General features: G+C 47.8%; 1 protein-coding gene across 5 annotated transcripts in view; it reads right to left on the bottom strand.

Annotated features, from left to right (window-relative positions):
• Positions 1–14,836, bottom strand: part of C2H1orf159 (chromosome 2 C1orf159 homolog) — a 100,310-nt gene that overhangs the window by 25,172 nt on the left and 60,302 nt on the right. The window contains exon 1 of one of the 5 annotated variants that reach the window (XM_044281797.1): positions 9,893–10,028. The exons of 1 other annotated variant lie outside the window; for it this stretch is intronic. The gene's annotated coding sequence lies outside the window, so the exon portion shown is untranslated. Of the gene's footprint in view, positions 1–4,482; positions 4,607–9,588; positions 9,700–9,721; positions 10,029–14,836 lie in introns of those variants that run through there. 3 more of the 5 variants (XM_044281796.1, XM_044281800.1, XM_044281798.1) reach the window with 3 other exon arrangements.

The following is a 14,836-nucleotide window of genomic DNA, read 5'->3' as shown; positions in this document are numbered from 1 at the left end:
GGCCAGTGTTGCAGAACCTTTTTTTTCTGGGGACCGCATTGTCACATTGCTCTATTTAAAGGGGCCACAAATTTTTTTTGATTGGCACTCATGAATGGGGAGAAATGATAGCAACCACAGTCATTCCGCCCTCATTCAGTTCTACTGATTAAAGGTAGTGCATCCCTGATTACACAGGGACATTTGCTGATGAGAATCATCCATCTTTCATCCAGATTGCTCGTTAATCAGCAGCACAATTATACAGGCCAATTATCAGAAATGAGTGTTCTTCTGAATGCTTGTTCCCAGTAATTGGCCCGAAAATCGTGCAGTGTAATCCGGGCATAAGTGGTGACATTTGTATCCTGGTTCCTATTCATAATTGAGCACAGTTACAGGGGAAAACAGTTTTGTACAAGGCAGAGCTTATCAGGGTCTGCTAAGACCCTGCAGCTCTGCGCCTGAGACACCCAGCAATCACGTGATCTCCAGGTCCAATAGAGAAGGCCGCATAGCGTTTTTCTCTATTCACTGTGCTCATTGAGCACTATGCACCTAACGGATGAGAAGGAGGAAGCGGTAATAAACTGCTTCTATCTTCTCCTCAGGTTCCCGGCTGTCACTGAAAGTGGTGCAAATTGCTCCTGTTAGCATGCAGGAACAGGACCTTCAATCCAGCGCTTTGCGGCCCTCAGGTCAGAAACATAGCTGTTCACATATCGAGCAGTGATGTCTGCTGGAGTGGTGACATTAACCTCCTTCACGAGCTGGCATAAAACTTTCACATAGGAAAATAAAATAATATATACAAAAAGTACTATGGACATAGGAAGAAAAGACAAACAAACACTTAGGCTAGGTTCCCTCCTCGAAATACAAAGCATTCAGAAAGTCTTCAGACCCGGTCGCTCTTTCACATTGTTATGTTGTGGCCTTGTTCTAAAATAATAAAAAGTTCAATATTTTCCCCTCCATCATTCTGCACTAAATCCCCCCATAATGAAAACAGAATCTTCAAACTGGTAATATATTGAAAAGGAAAAAACATATTTAATCTTGCATTGACATAAGTACTCAGTTCAACCAAAGGTGCCCAAGTAGGGATAGTGAAGTTGATCACTTCCCTTGAACTACCACAATGATATCAAATGAACTACATAGCGGGAGTTGTAGCCGATACAAAACACAAAAAGGTAATTGTGTGCACACACCTACAATGTGCCCCAAACATAACAAACAAAAAGTGATGATCACCCCGATCCTGGAGTATCACTTGCCGGTAACAAGGATGGATCTTACGGGTATAGTAGAAGTTGCTTGGAATCCTACTGTAGAGCCAGTAAACCTCTCCTAGAAGAGAGATGGACAGTAAATACTGACCCTAATGTGGCCCGTCAGGACTAGAGACTCCGCCCTGAAAAAGGCGGCCCCGTCTGGAACCTGTCCCTATTAAGACGGCCCTCAATATCCCTACCTAGGGGTGATGTGAAGGGCTCCCAGGGTGGGAAAAATATTTAATGCCCCAGACTCATCAGGGGGGCAATAATGCATCCTGTACTCAAATAGTTAATGCCCCCCAGGCGCATATGTGGGAGCCTAAGGTAATTAGTTAGTACTCCCAATACAAAAAGGACCAAATGATATATCCCTTCAAAGGTTGCAACATAACAAAATTCGGGAAAAAACAAAAAAATACAATAAAATGAAAAAAAACAGGGAAAGGGTCTGTAGACTTTCCAAATGCGTTGTAGATGCCAAGAAAAGGGGTTGTCAGAGCTAAATAAAGACTGGGGTAGCCCCCATAAACACGCCAAAACAACAAAAGTAGCGATACTCTGCCCCTTTTCTTCCCACTTCTTCCTGCACTGTGTTCTGCTCTTTAGTCTCCCGACTGCAGCAGTGGTGTCCCGTATACTGCTGAGGCCAGTGATTGGCTGCAGTGGTGACCTGCATGCATGGTACGTCACTGCTGCAGCCAGGAAGAGGAAATCAGTGGTGGTGGGGGAGTGCAGTGCTGGCAGCGGCAGTAGAGAAGTACGGCTCATTCTGGTATTCTAGCATATTTACAGGGGCTGGCTGAGATTTTATTAAAAACTCTGACCACCCCTTTCAACAGAGGCCAATGGATATATAATGGCCGATTCACATGACTGTACTCAGTCCGGGAAACACAGCGCGTGTTGACCGCATCTCCCAGACTGACCGGGCTCCCCTGACCAAACTGACAGCATCATAGAATTTATGATAGTCATTTCCTATCTGATCCTGGGTCTAATGTACTGCACTTACAGGATGATGCGAGTACAGGGCAATGGCCCCACAATCAGATAGGAAATTACTATTATAACTTATTATTATGCAGACAGTTTGGGTCAGGGGAGCCCGGTCAGTCTGAGAGACGTGGCCGACACATGCGCCGTGTTTCCTGGCCCAAGCACAGTTGTGTGAATCAGCCCTAACAGTGGCATCACCCATAGGCTATAATGTCTGAACAGACGAGTGATGTGATGTTCCACAGGATACCATACAGACAAATGTATTTGTTGTCCGTATCCTATCTGCAGTTTTTATGGATCGGATGTGGACCCTATCATTTCAAAGGGGCCATAAGAGATGCGGACAGCACACTGCAAAATGTGTATCTGTGCTAGTATCTGCGTTTTACGTATCCGCAATTTGCGGACCACAAAAACAACCCTTAGGTCCATTCACACGTCCGTTTTTTCTTTCCTGATCTCTTCCGTTTTTTGCGGAACAGATCAGGACCAGATCTAGACCCATTCATTTTCAATGGGTCCTGAAAAAAAAAAAAAAAAAAAAAAAAAAAAAAAAAAAACCACAACACAATGTGTGCTGTCCGTTTCCGTTGTTCCGTTCCGCATGTCCGATTAAATATAAAACTTGTCCTATTCTTTTCCCCAAAAATCGGATCCTGGTACAATACAAAGTCAATGGTTCCGCAAAAAACGGATGACATTCGGATGTCATTACGTATGTCATCCGTTTTATGCGAAATCCGTTCCTGGAAATTAAATCCTGCCCACAGAAATCACTTATTCACTTCATGACATACGGAAACATTTTCAGGAACAACGGATCCGCAAAAAACAGACCGAAATTCGGGATATAGAAAAATACTGACGTGTGAATGTAGCCTTAAAGTGGTTTTCTGCTACATAGATATTGATGTCCCATCATCAATATCGGATTGGTGGTGGTCCAGCACCCTGCACCCATACCGCTTAGCTGTTCTGGGCAGGTGTCAGGTGGCTGCTGCTTGAAGACAGCTGATCTGTGGGGGTGAGGGGTGGTGGACCCCCACTGAACTGACACGGATGCAGTATCCTGGGGACAGGTCATCAGTACCTAAATACTAGAAACCCTCTTTAACGTATACATTTATTTTTAACTTTGCTTCCCCATGAGATGTCCAGCATGTCCATGAGTGATACATGGACAGGTCGTGTGTCTCCATCATACAGGCACTAGATGAAGTGCCAGGAAAGCGAGTCAGATTTGTTATATGTTCTAGACGCCCCTTGTGCCCCCATAAACCATAAGACTGGCTAGAAAAGGGAAGCAGCTGAAAGAAGTCCTCAAGTGCACATTTAAAGGGGTTATCCTAGGACTAATGTAAAGAATAAGGGCCATTTCACACGAGCGGATGCCTCTCTGTGATCTCTTTACTACGAAATCACAGTGACAACTGTGATTTCGTAGTAAAGAGATCACAGAGAGGCATGGAGCATTAACAGTCATGTTACTGCTCCGTGCCTCTGCAGTCTGCAGCGGGTCTTGGCACTCTTTCACGGAGCGGATGCCACGCACGGCATCCGCTCGTGTGAAACGGCCCTAACAATCAGACATCATATAGTACATGACAACCTCTTTCTAACAAAGCTGGAACCAGCCCTGTACCTCACATGGACCCAGAGATCTCCCCATTAATTGCTCTGCTGGATTTATTTCAGCCTGGCAGCTCAGTGGGGCGTGTCCTTTCTGCTGCAGATCTTTCCCCGTAACTGCCACAGCCACAGGAATAATAAAGGAACGGCACAACATACGGACATAAGAATAGATGCTCCAGAATCGTTATTACATGGGGAGTGCATGACGCTATTAAAACTAAGACATGTCAGGAGAGGGGACCATGGGATTTCTCTTAGACGGGGAACTGGGAGGTGGCCAATCCAAAGCGGTCTCTGTATCTCGCCTTCAACTCTGACAAGGTCACAAGTGACCACGGAAGCGGTCACACAATCGTGTCGAAACGTAATCTCTGGAAGCCAGGATACAGAGACCGGGGAAGTGATGGCAAAGACGCAGTGGTGAGTCTTACTCGCTTTTTATTTAGAACAATCAAAGCTTTTGGTCAAACATTTTAAAGGGGTTGGAGAACCCCTTTAAAATAAACCAGGCGCATTACAACTAAGCAAGGCGTCGTCTGCAGCAACGAACGACAAGGCTTCACAAACAGCCACTAGTTTTATAAAGTCTTACTTCATCCACGTTTTTTCAGCAATTTATGGCCGATTTCTCGAAACATGAAGATTTTCTGGGTTTCTTGACTTTTTTCTTTCGTTTTTTAAGCCATAATTGAAAAAAAACAAAAAAAAAACCTGATGATCTACAACATCCCAAAAACAGTTACCTGGTAGAAAGCAGTCGGTGAGGAGACATGTAGCAGGAAGTCTTCACAGCGCACATCCTTCCTGCAAGATGTCAATCAGCTCACGCTGTGCACACAGACACGCGTTATCATGCACACAGCCGTACCTTCCATCCGTGGGGCCATCTGCATTTTTTGCGGACTGGACGCTCACCTCTACGAGGCTATGCACACAGCCTCTTTTTTGCAGAATCGCGTTGCCGTTCCGCAAATCACAGAACATTGGTGTCCTCTCTATTGATCCGGATTTCACAGATCTGTTTGCAGACTGATATATGGACACAGCTGTGTGCACAGTCAGTGGGGGTCATTCACTAAACGTGCCATTTTTCAGTGTAAAAAAGTTGCAAGACCCCTTTTGCAACGTTAAATGCTCATGCATTATTTTGCCGCACTGGTGTGGCGGGGGCGTGACAGGGCTTTGCCCCCAACAAATGTATCTTTCGCACCTGGAAACAGGTGTAAACAAGGAGTGGACTTTACACCAGTCAGGGGCTGGAGAAGTGTTCACTCCAGGAGCGCGAGCTGCCAAAAGGTGCACCTAATTGACGACGAGGAGCGAGTCTCACCATAAATGAGCCGAAACCGCTGTAAAACGCTGGTCTTTGCAAATGACCCCCAGTGTTCTGATCAGCGATTGCGAGCCAAAACCAGGAGCGGATCCTACACAGAGATAAGGACTCATAAAGATGACTGGATTTGTCTTGCGATCCGCAAATTGCGATCCCGGACGTGAGCATGCCGCCATTTTATTTTTTACTTCAATAGAAGTGTCCTATATTTGTCCACAAAACTGAAAAGAATAAGACATATTCTATCTTTTTTACAGGACCGCAGAACGGACATCACGTGGTGTGATGGCCGCGGGTTTTTTTTTGCGGCCCCCCTGAAATAAATGGGTCTGCATCCGACCCGAATCACGGTCGTGTTCCCAATGGAAAGATCTGCACCTGTTCTGCGTTTGTGACCCGCACCTGGTTTCGGCTCACAATCGCTGACGGAAATCACATCACTGAAGTGTGAACTAGGCCCGAGGGAGGATCCCGACTGAGCGTCACCCCGGAAAGTGTAGACTCAGTGCCAGGGCCACAGATATTACTAGGCATGTGGCATTATCGGCGTACAGGCAGATTGTGGTGTGTGGCAGCGGCCATATGTCACTAGGGAGCGACACCGCACACAGTAAAAGGTAACCTGGTCTTAGCAGATCAGAGAGTGGAGCAGCCGGTAAAGACTGGCCATCTCTGCAAGGAAATAGAAATTGCCAATTTCTTGTTTTGACAACAGGAAAGTGCCGCCATATAGGTCGTCACCAAGAAATGTAAAGTAAACGTCCGGTTCGCCAGCACGCTCAAAGTAAAATAAAAATGGATATTTAGTTGTGACTTTTGCAAAAAAAAAGTTGAAAAATGTCCCCACTTCCGCATCGTCATTATAAATTATAATTTAGCTATATTATTTGCACGTACACGTGAGCACCCATCTGACCCTGCTGTAAGGTAAAGCCGCTCGTGATGTGCGGTTTGTTTCCTCCGCACTTGGGACAAGCGTATCCCACAAGGAATAATTACACTAACGATCTGTTTATATCTTCAGAGCGGATGTCATAAACCACCGCATTACCTGCTGCAGACTATTACTCCTCATGTAGACAGCAGTAAGGCGCTGTATGGCAGCACAGGGAGAACCTATGGATATGGCCCCCCCACGAGCCATCACACTCCCACCATAGAAGTAACAAGCCCATAGACCTGGCGTTCCACCGATGAGAACATGTCAAAAGTTTTTGAAATGATGCTACCTTTAAAGGGGGTTTCCACTACTTCGATATTGATGGCCTATACTCAGGATGGGTCACCCATAGCAGATCAGTAGGGGTCTGACACCCCGCACCTCCCAAGATCAGCTGTATCGGGCAGCCGTCAGAAACTACAGTGGACGGGGCTGGGGGCAGAAGGTTCTGTCCGCTGTGTACTGACCATAGTGGGGTAGTGAATGGGAGCGGAGTTTACGGTACGCTGGAAACCGGACAGAGCCTTCTCCCCACTGCATCATTTAGAGCACTCTGGTGATGGGTGTCGGACCTCCACCGATCTGATACTGATGACCTATCTGAGGATAAGCCAGCCATATCTAGTACCAGAAAAATCCTTTAAGAAGCCCACACACACAAGTATAAAGTGGTCCAAAACTAGCAACTCTCTCGTATGGGAGTGTACGGACTTTCTCCCGAGGGGTCGACATCAGGGGGAAGAAGGATTGGGAATGCTGGATTTCAAAATGCTCAATCTTTTGTTCAAGGGAAAGAATATTCCCCATTGCAAACTGAGAACACATGCACACTTGGCCAAGCCAGGAATACATGTGTATAATGGGGGAGGTTGCGGGGTCAGGAGTAGCAGTACGGTAGAAATTCACTTTTCCAGAGGTTTTGTAAAACTTGGAAACCAATGACCCCTGGAGAATCAGCAGAGAAGGATTTCTCTCTCTCTGGCACTGGAGGGTGAGGAGGGCGGCTGCCACTACAGATCTTGGGGTGGGTGGGGGGTGGGATAGTCGCCAACCTGCTTTCTCACTTATACAAGCTCCCATAAATTTGCTAAACCGCCACCAAGATGTGACCTACGGATACTAGGACCCTACTCCATTTCACTGTACAGAATTCCCACTCAAAACCTGAAACAGATATCCACCAGGTGCGAATACGGCCTATTCGAATACGGGTCAGTTGTCAGTCACACGCTGTGTACCAGGATTAAGCACTGTGTGCGAAACGCGTAGGTCTTCTGGACCTTTTATTTATGGATTTTGTATGCCGTTTTCAATAAACGATTACTTTTCTTTTTTGTTTCTGTGGCGAGGGCCGAGGTCAGGCGTGTGGAGCCTAAACTTCCCTTGGCAGAGGCGATACCCACAATACAGGTATGGGCGAGCTTTACAATTTATGCCCTTTCCTGCAGGAGGTCAGTCTGCGCTGTAGATTTTGTGAAACCGGCATCAAATCAAAAGCATTTCCACAACGAAAAGCCATCCGGCGCATTATTTTCTGCTGCGGACTTCGAGCAGGAACTCTGCAGCATTTTAGTCAAGAGAATGACTCCTAAGGCCCCATTTACACGACCGTATATTTGGTACGCATCCGATCTGTGTTATTTGCCGTGTCCCACAAAAAATAAGATAGAACAAGTCCTATTCTTGCCCGTTTTGAGGACGAGGATAAGCATTGTTACAATGCATCCGCAAAAAAAACGGTTGCAAGACGGACGTTACACAGACGCCATCCATAATTTTTTCGGATCCGTATTTTGCAGAACCGCAAAAAACATAAGATTGTGTGACTGCTCCCTAAGGCTGCGTTCACATCTCCGTAAGAGATGATCCACCATGCGGCGGTTTATGCATTAATTCCAGAAAGCGGCCGGATCCCCATTATAGCCAATATCCAGCAGAAATCTGTTGAATGCGGCAATGCCAGATGTTCTCTGCCAGGGAGATGTGAATGTCGCCTTAAAGGGGTATTCTGGTTATAACAAGCTACGTACAAATCCCGAGCGCTGTACTCGGCTACCTCCGGCGCTCCCAGAGAAATGAATGGAGCGGCAGAGCTCTTTTCCAACCAGCTGCTCCGTCCTTTTCAGGGGGGCTCCATGGGGTCCAGGATCCCTGTTTTCATGACCGTGGGGGTCCGAGCTGTAGGATCCTGTGGATAGGGGATAACTGGAATACCCCTTTCTACAGGTTTTCCCACCACATCAGTTCGGTGTGCCACCAGTGTCTGATGATGGAGGTGTAATGCCGCCATGTCATTCCCTGCTGTCACAATATGAGGAAAGCAGCAGTCCAAAACCATGTGAACGCCGGAAATTAAAGTGGCCGTCTAACCTCAGGATAGATCAGAAATATCAGAATGTGAGGTTGTCGGGTGTCTGACCCCCCACCAGACGAGGCGCCAGATACGACACTGCGTACAGACCACAGGGCTATGCCGGGTACTGCAGCTCAGCTCCCAACCACGTGAAAGGAAACTGTGCTGCAGTACGCCGGCGCCAGAAACTACGCAGCGTATGGCCGCCCTGCTTCATTGTTGAGTTTCCAGTGTCTGAATCAGCTGACCCCATCTGAAAAGGATGATCCGTCCTGAGGATAGGTCATTATTAATTGCAGCGCCAATTACAGAACAATGCACACCCTCAATGCAGCGCCGCGGAGCTCGTCACAGGCAGACGTCGCTTCATTTTGTACTTCGGTTTTAGTTTTTTTTTCCCCCATTAGGGGAAGACATTAGTAAAAGTCATCGAGTCAGTGGGCAGAGCCAGCACGTAAAGCCAATTCCGGAAGTTTTAAAGGGCTTATGACTAGGGATGAGCTAACTTGCAGTTTCAAGTTTGGCGTACAAGGTTCCTTAGATTCCGCTAACTTCTGGTCGAGCGGTAGCAGAATCCATAATGGAATTCTTAGATAACCCGAGCCTTGTACGCCAAACTTGAAACACAAGTTCGCTCAACACTACTCATGACCTTTTCATACCCCCCGTGAGACAGATGGACGTCACAGACTGGGGTCCCCACCCGCCCTTTTCTATGAACCAAGGCCGCTCGGTATCCAATATTCAGCCCTACATGTAACGACCGCCATGCAACCACATATACATACAGAGGTCGCCGTCGTTCACGTTGGTAAAGGTGGGTGAGGCGCTGAAGTCACCCAAACTGATTTAATGAAATGTAGTAAAGCAGCCACTATTCTATATAGGACACAACGCACACTACGTCACTAATCCACACCGCCAGAACGCAAAAAGGGCGCCAAGATTTGTAAAAGTGCCCGGATCCCAGTATTTTTACCGGGGTCTCATTATCTTTGGTGGGTGTGTGGCAACCTATAGGTCTTGCATCAAACTCTGCCACTATGATATAAATCTGTGCCATTTCCCCCACCTACAGCAGCACTCTTTGTAGATGGGTCGCTCCTGGGACTAGGGAAGTTTCATTCATGGTGAACTTTCATCCACTGACTGGCCATGGAGACAGCAGACCTATGGACACTGACAGGAGACTCCCTGCCTCTTACCTCCGCAATAAGAAGTCCCACTTCAGCCCCGGAGGCTCAGTTTCATCTTCGCGGCGGTCCTCCTCCTGGGACTTGTAGTCTCCCCAGCACCTGACCTCATTAGGCAGCAACGTCAAAGACCCGCCAGACAAACTACGCTTCCCAGAATCCCGCGCGGCTCCCTCGCCTCACCTGTCTGGATCTGCTCCAGGTAACAAAGCCTCTTTCATTCTCTTCTCCGCCTTTGAACAGAATGGGTGAAAGCACCCCGGGGGCTGACGGGAATTGTAGTTTCAGATCTTATCAGAAAAGCGTTTGCTGTGGCAGGGGAGAACTAGAATTCCCGTCATGCATTGCGATAAGAAGACGGAAAGAACTGTTCAACGCGCACAAGATTGTCGTTGCTAAGAGACCAGGACGCTTTTTTTCCCACCTGGGTTGAGAAACGTGGTGGTGGTTGTCACTACTAGGTGCAGAAAATGTCTGCATTTGACACTGTTGTGGGGTCACTGGCTGGTGGGCTTGTTACATTTGCCTCAGGACCTCACATCAGACCTCCATATCAGGACCTCACATCAGACCCCCATATCAGGACCTCACATCAGACCCCCATATCAGGACCTCACATCAGACCTTCATATCAGGACCTCACATCAGACCTTCATATCAGGAGCTCACATCAGACCCCCATATCAGAACATCAGACCAGACCTCCATATCAGGACCTTACATCAGACCTCCATATCAGGACCTCACATCAGACCCCCATATCAGGACCTCACATCAGACCCCCATATCAGGACCTCACATCAGACCCCCATATCAGGACCTCACATCAGACCCCCATATCAGGACCTCACATCAGACCCCCATATCAGCATATCAGGACCTCACATCAGACCTCCATATCAGGACCTCACATCAGACCTCCATATCAGGACCTCACATCAGACCTCCATATCAGGACCTCACATCAGACCAGACCTCCTATCAGGACCTCACATCAGACCTCCATATCAGGACCTCACATCAGACCCCCATATCAGGAGCTGACATCAGACCCCCATATCAGGACCTCACATCAGACCCCCATATCAGGACCTCACATCAGACCTCCATATCAGGACCTCACATCAGACCTCCATATCAGGACCTCACATCAGACCTCCATATCAGGACCTCACATCAGACCTCCATATCAGGACCTCACATCAGACCTCCATATCAGGACCTCACATCAGACCCCCATATCAGGACCTGACATCAGACCCCCATATCAGGAGCTGACATCAGACCCCCATATCAGGAGCTGACATCAGACCCCCATATCAGGAGCTGACATCAGACCCCCATATCAGGAGCTGACATCAGACCCCCATATCAGGACCTCACATCAGACCCCATATCAGAACATCAGACCAGACCCCCATATCAGGACCTCACATCAGACCCCCAAATCAGAACATTAGACCAGACTCCAATATCAGGGCCTCACATCAGACCCCCATATCAAGACATCAGACCAGACCCCCATATCAAGACATCAGACCAGACCCCTATATCCGGACCTCACATCAGACCCCCATATCAGGACATCAGACCAGACCTTAAAATAAATAAATGCACTCACCTCTCCTGCTCCACCGCTTCTCTGCAGGTCTGGCGGTCCCTCCCGCAGTCGCGCTCCCTGATCGTCCTTGGGCCTGCTATGTCCTAACGCTGTACAAAGTGCAGTGTGGCCCCAGGGAGGAAGACCATGGAGGGTGAGTATCGGCAGCACTTTACTACCCTCTCCCTGCACCTACTGCATACTAATGAGCGCTTCCATAAAGACACACTGCCATTACCCTGCACCACCTCCCACACACAAACTTTTGGGGGGAAAAGTATATCTTATAAAGTAAAAAATATAGTAATATGCGCATGAAACTGTGGTACAATTGTGCTAAAATTAAGTGCACGTCCCCATATTTATAAGCCAAAATGTTGCGCACCTCACCACTCAAAACAGAGGCAGAAAAGTAGACCAGCCCTGGAGTGGAGTAGAAATGATGCTGTTTTTATGACTAAAGAAGGCGCACCTACATAAATAGGTTGGAAAATAGGAGCAGAAGTTAGAAAATTAGTCTAAAAAATCCAAATAGGCAAACAAAGCGCAAAAGCCTCTAAAACAGGTGCATTTTCAGTCTAAAGCAGCAATTTTACACCTAAAAACAGGCGCAGACTCTATAGTAAATCTGCCCCAGTCTGCTGCCGACACTGTAGTAGGAGCCGAAGTGGAGGTGCACGGCGGTGTGAAGGAGAAGTATTTTATTTTGTGCCTGGTCTGAGGTCTGCAACTCGGCATTACACCATCCCCCCACCTTCCACCAAGTTCAGTTGTCCGTCTGCTCCATGCCACCATTCTGCCCCAAGTGTACAACCTTTTTGAAAACAAAAATATGGTCACCCTACTCATAACAACCCCCCCTAAATAAAGCCCCCAGACCAGACCACCTAAATAAAGACACTAGACTAGACTCCCGATTACTACAGGCCGCACAGCAGACTTCCCCTAAATAAAAATCCCAGACAGACTACCCCTTAAATAAGACCACAGACCAGAATCTCCATGAATACAACCCCAGACCAGTTCCCCTTCAATACAGACCCTAAACCAGATAACCCTCAAATACTGACCCAGACTATCCCCAAAATACATACTCTACATGTGATGTCCAGATACCAACTTCTCCCCACAATGTTCTTACAACTGGGCCGGTCTAGAGATGTATATGCTGGGTGTCCTGAAGTGGAGGAGTGCAGGAACATGGAGAGGTAAGTATGCAGACCCGTTCAACTTGAATGGGTCCGTGATCCGTCCGCACCGCAAATAGCTCATGTTCTTTTTTTTTTGCGGTGCAGAGGCACGGACCAAAATGCCTCAGAAGCACTCTGTAGTTCAAGTGAATGAGTCTGCATCCGTGATATGGTGCGCACATGGCTGGTGCCCGTATATTGCGGACATGCTGTTTGCGGAAGGGAAAACTGGAACGGCTGGCACACGTTCTTGTGCACGAGCCCTATCTGACACCTGGGAGATTTGCCTGATCTTTCAGGAGTCTCTCAGACATTCTGGAAGAACTGGCACTGTAGCTGGCATGTTTTGTTGGCTATGGCAGATGGATGGGAGAACAATGATTGGTGGGTATTGTTATGGACGCTACATTTGGTTGGTACTGTTCCATGGACACCGTGGAGGTCATTTACTAAGACCAGCTTCCCCCCTGTGCTGCAGGAGGATTCTCCTAATTTATGAAGAAGTGTAAGCCTCCGGAAGTCTGTGCGCCTGGAGTAAAAAGTACCCCAGACCCTGACTCGAGTAGCTTTTACTCCTCTTTTATACAAATAATAGTACATTTTGGCTGAGCTTAAACTCTGGCTTTTCATATTGATGGATTATCCTCAGGATAGGCCACCAATATGAGATCGGCAGGCAGGGGCAGACTGGAAACTTAAAGTGGCCCTGGAAAAAATACCAAAAGTGGCTCCCTGTTGTAGACGGGTCCAAACTGTCCCCGCCACTCCCAAGTGATGAGGATGGAGTAAAAACAAAAAAATATTGTTGCACAGGCATTTAAAAAGTCACAAAAATGGGTCTTGTCTTGGGGATGTGGCCTCTGGTGGGCTTGTACTTACTGATCCTGCCCCTGGACCCATGTCTGCTGGAGTCCATCTTGCCCCTGGACCCATGTCTGCTGGAGTCCATCTTGCCCCTGGACCCATGTCTGCTGGAGTCCATCTTGTCCCTGGACCCATGTCTGCTGGAGTCCATCTTGCACCTGGACCCATGTCTGCTGGAGTTCATCTTGCCCCTGGAGCAGTGTCTGCTGGAGTCCATCTTGCCCCTGGACCCATGTCTGCTGGAGTCCATCTTGCCCCTGGACCCATGTCTGCTGGAGTCCATCTTGCCCCTGGACCCATGTCTGCTATAAAGTGTCTTGTGGTCATAAGATCTTCCACCACATGAGTATAAAAGGCGACTCCACCCAGAATACAAAAATCCTGTCCTGAAGTGGAGGAGTGCAGGAACATGGAGAGATAAGTATGCAGACCCGTTCAACTTGAATGGGTCCGTGATCCGTCCGCACCGCAAATAGCTCATGTTCTTTTTTTTTTTTGCGGTGCAGAGGCACGGACCAAAATGCCTCAGAAGCACTCCGTAGTTCAAGTGAATAAGTCTGCATCCGTGATATGGTGCGCACATGGCTGGTGCCCGTATATTGCGGACATGCTGTTTGCGGAAGGGAAAACTGGAACGGCTGGCACACGTTCTTGTGCACGAGCCCTATCTGACACCTGGGAGATTTGCCTGATCTTTCAGGAGTCTCTCAGACATTCTGGAAGAACTGGCACTGTAGCTGGCATGTTTTGTTGGCTATGGCAGATGGATGGGAGAACAATGATTGGTGTCTGCTGGAGTCCATCTTGCCCCTGGACCCATGTCTGCTGGAGTCCATCTTGCCCCTGGACCCATGTCTGCTATAAAGTGTCTTGTGGTCATAAGATCTTCCAGCACATGAGTATAAAAGGCGACTCCACCCAGAATACAAAAATCCTGTGACCAATTTACTTCTGTATTCAGTGGTCACATGACATGCCTGCAGAAGCCGCTGAGGCCATTGATTGGGCGCATCACACTTCTGATCCAGCAGATCCTGGAAGAGGAGGAGAAAGGAGCTCGGTGCTGGAACCGGAGCATCAGTGACAAGAGAGTATTTATCTTTTAAAGGGATTTTCATATTGATGGATTATCCTCAGGATAGGCCACCAATATGAGATCGGTAGGCAGGGGCAGACTGGAAACTTAAAGTGGCCCTGGAAAAAATACCAAAAGTGGCTCCCTGTTGTAGACGGGTCCAAACTGTCCCTGCCACTCCCAAGTGATAAGGATGGAGTAAAAACAAGAAAATATTGTTGCACAGGCATTTAAAAAGTCACAAAAATGGGTCTTGTCTTAGGGAGGTGGCCTCTGGTGGGCTTGTACTTACTGATCCTGCCCCTGGACCCATGTCTTTCTGGAGTCCATCTTGCCCCTGGACCCATGTCTTTCTGGAGTCCATCTTGCTCCTGGACCCATGTCTGCTGGAGTCCATC

Source organism: Bufo gargarizans, chromosome 2 (genome assembly GCF_014858855.1).
Source record: "Bufo gargarizans isolate SCDJY-AF-19 chromosome 2, ASM1485885v1, whole genome shotgun sequence".
Lineage (NCBI taxonomy): Eukaryota > Metazoa > Chordata > Amphibia > Anura > Bufonidae > Bufo > Bufo gargarizans.
This window is presented reverse-complemented; position numbering and strand designations above follow the sequence as displayed.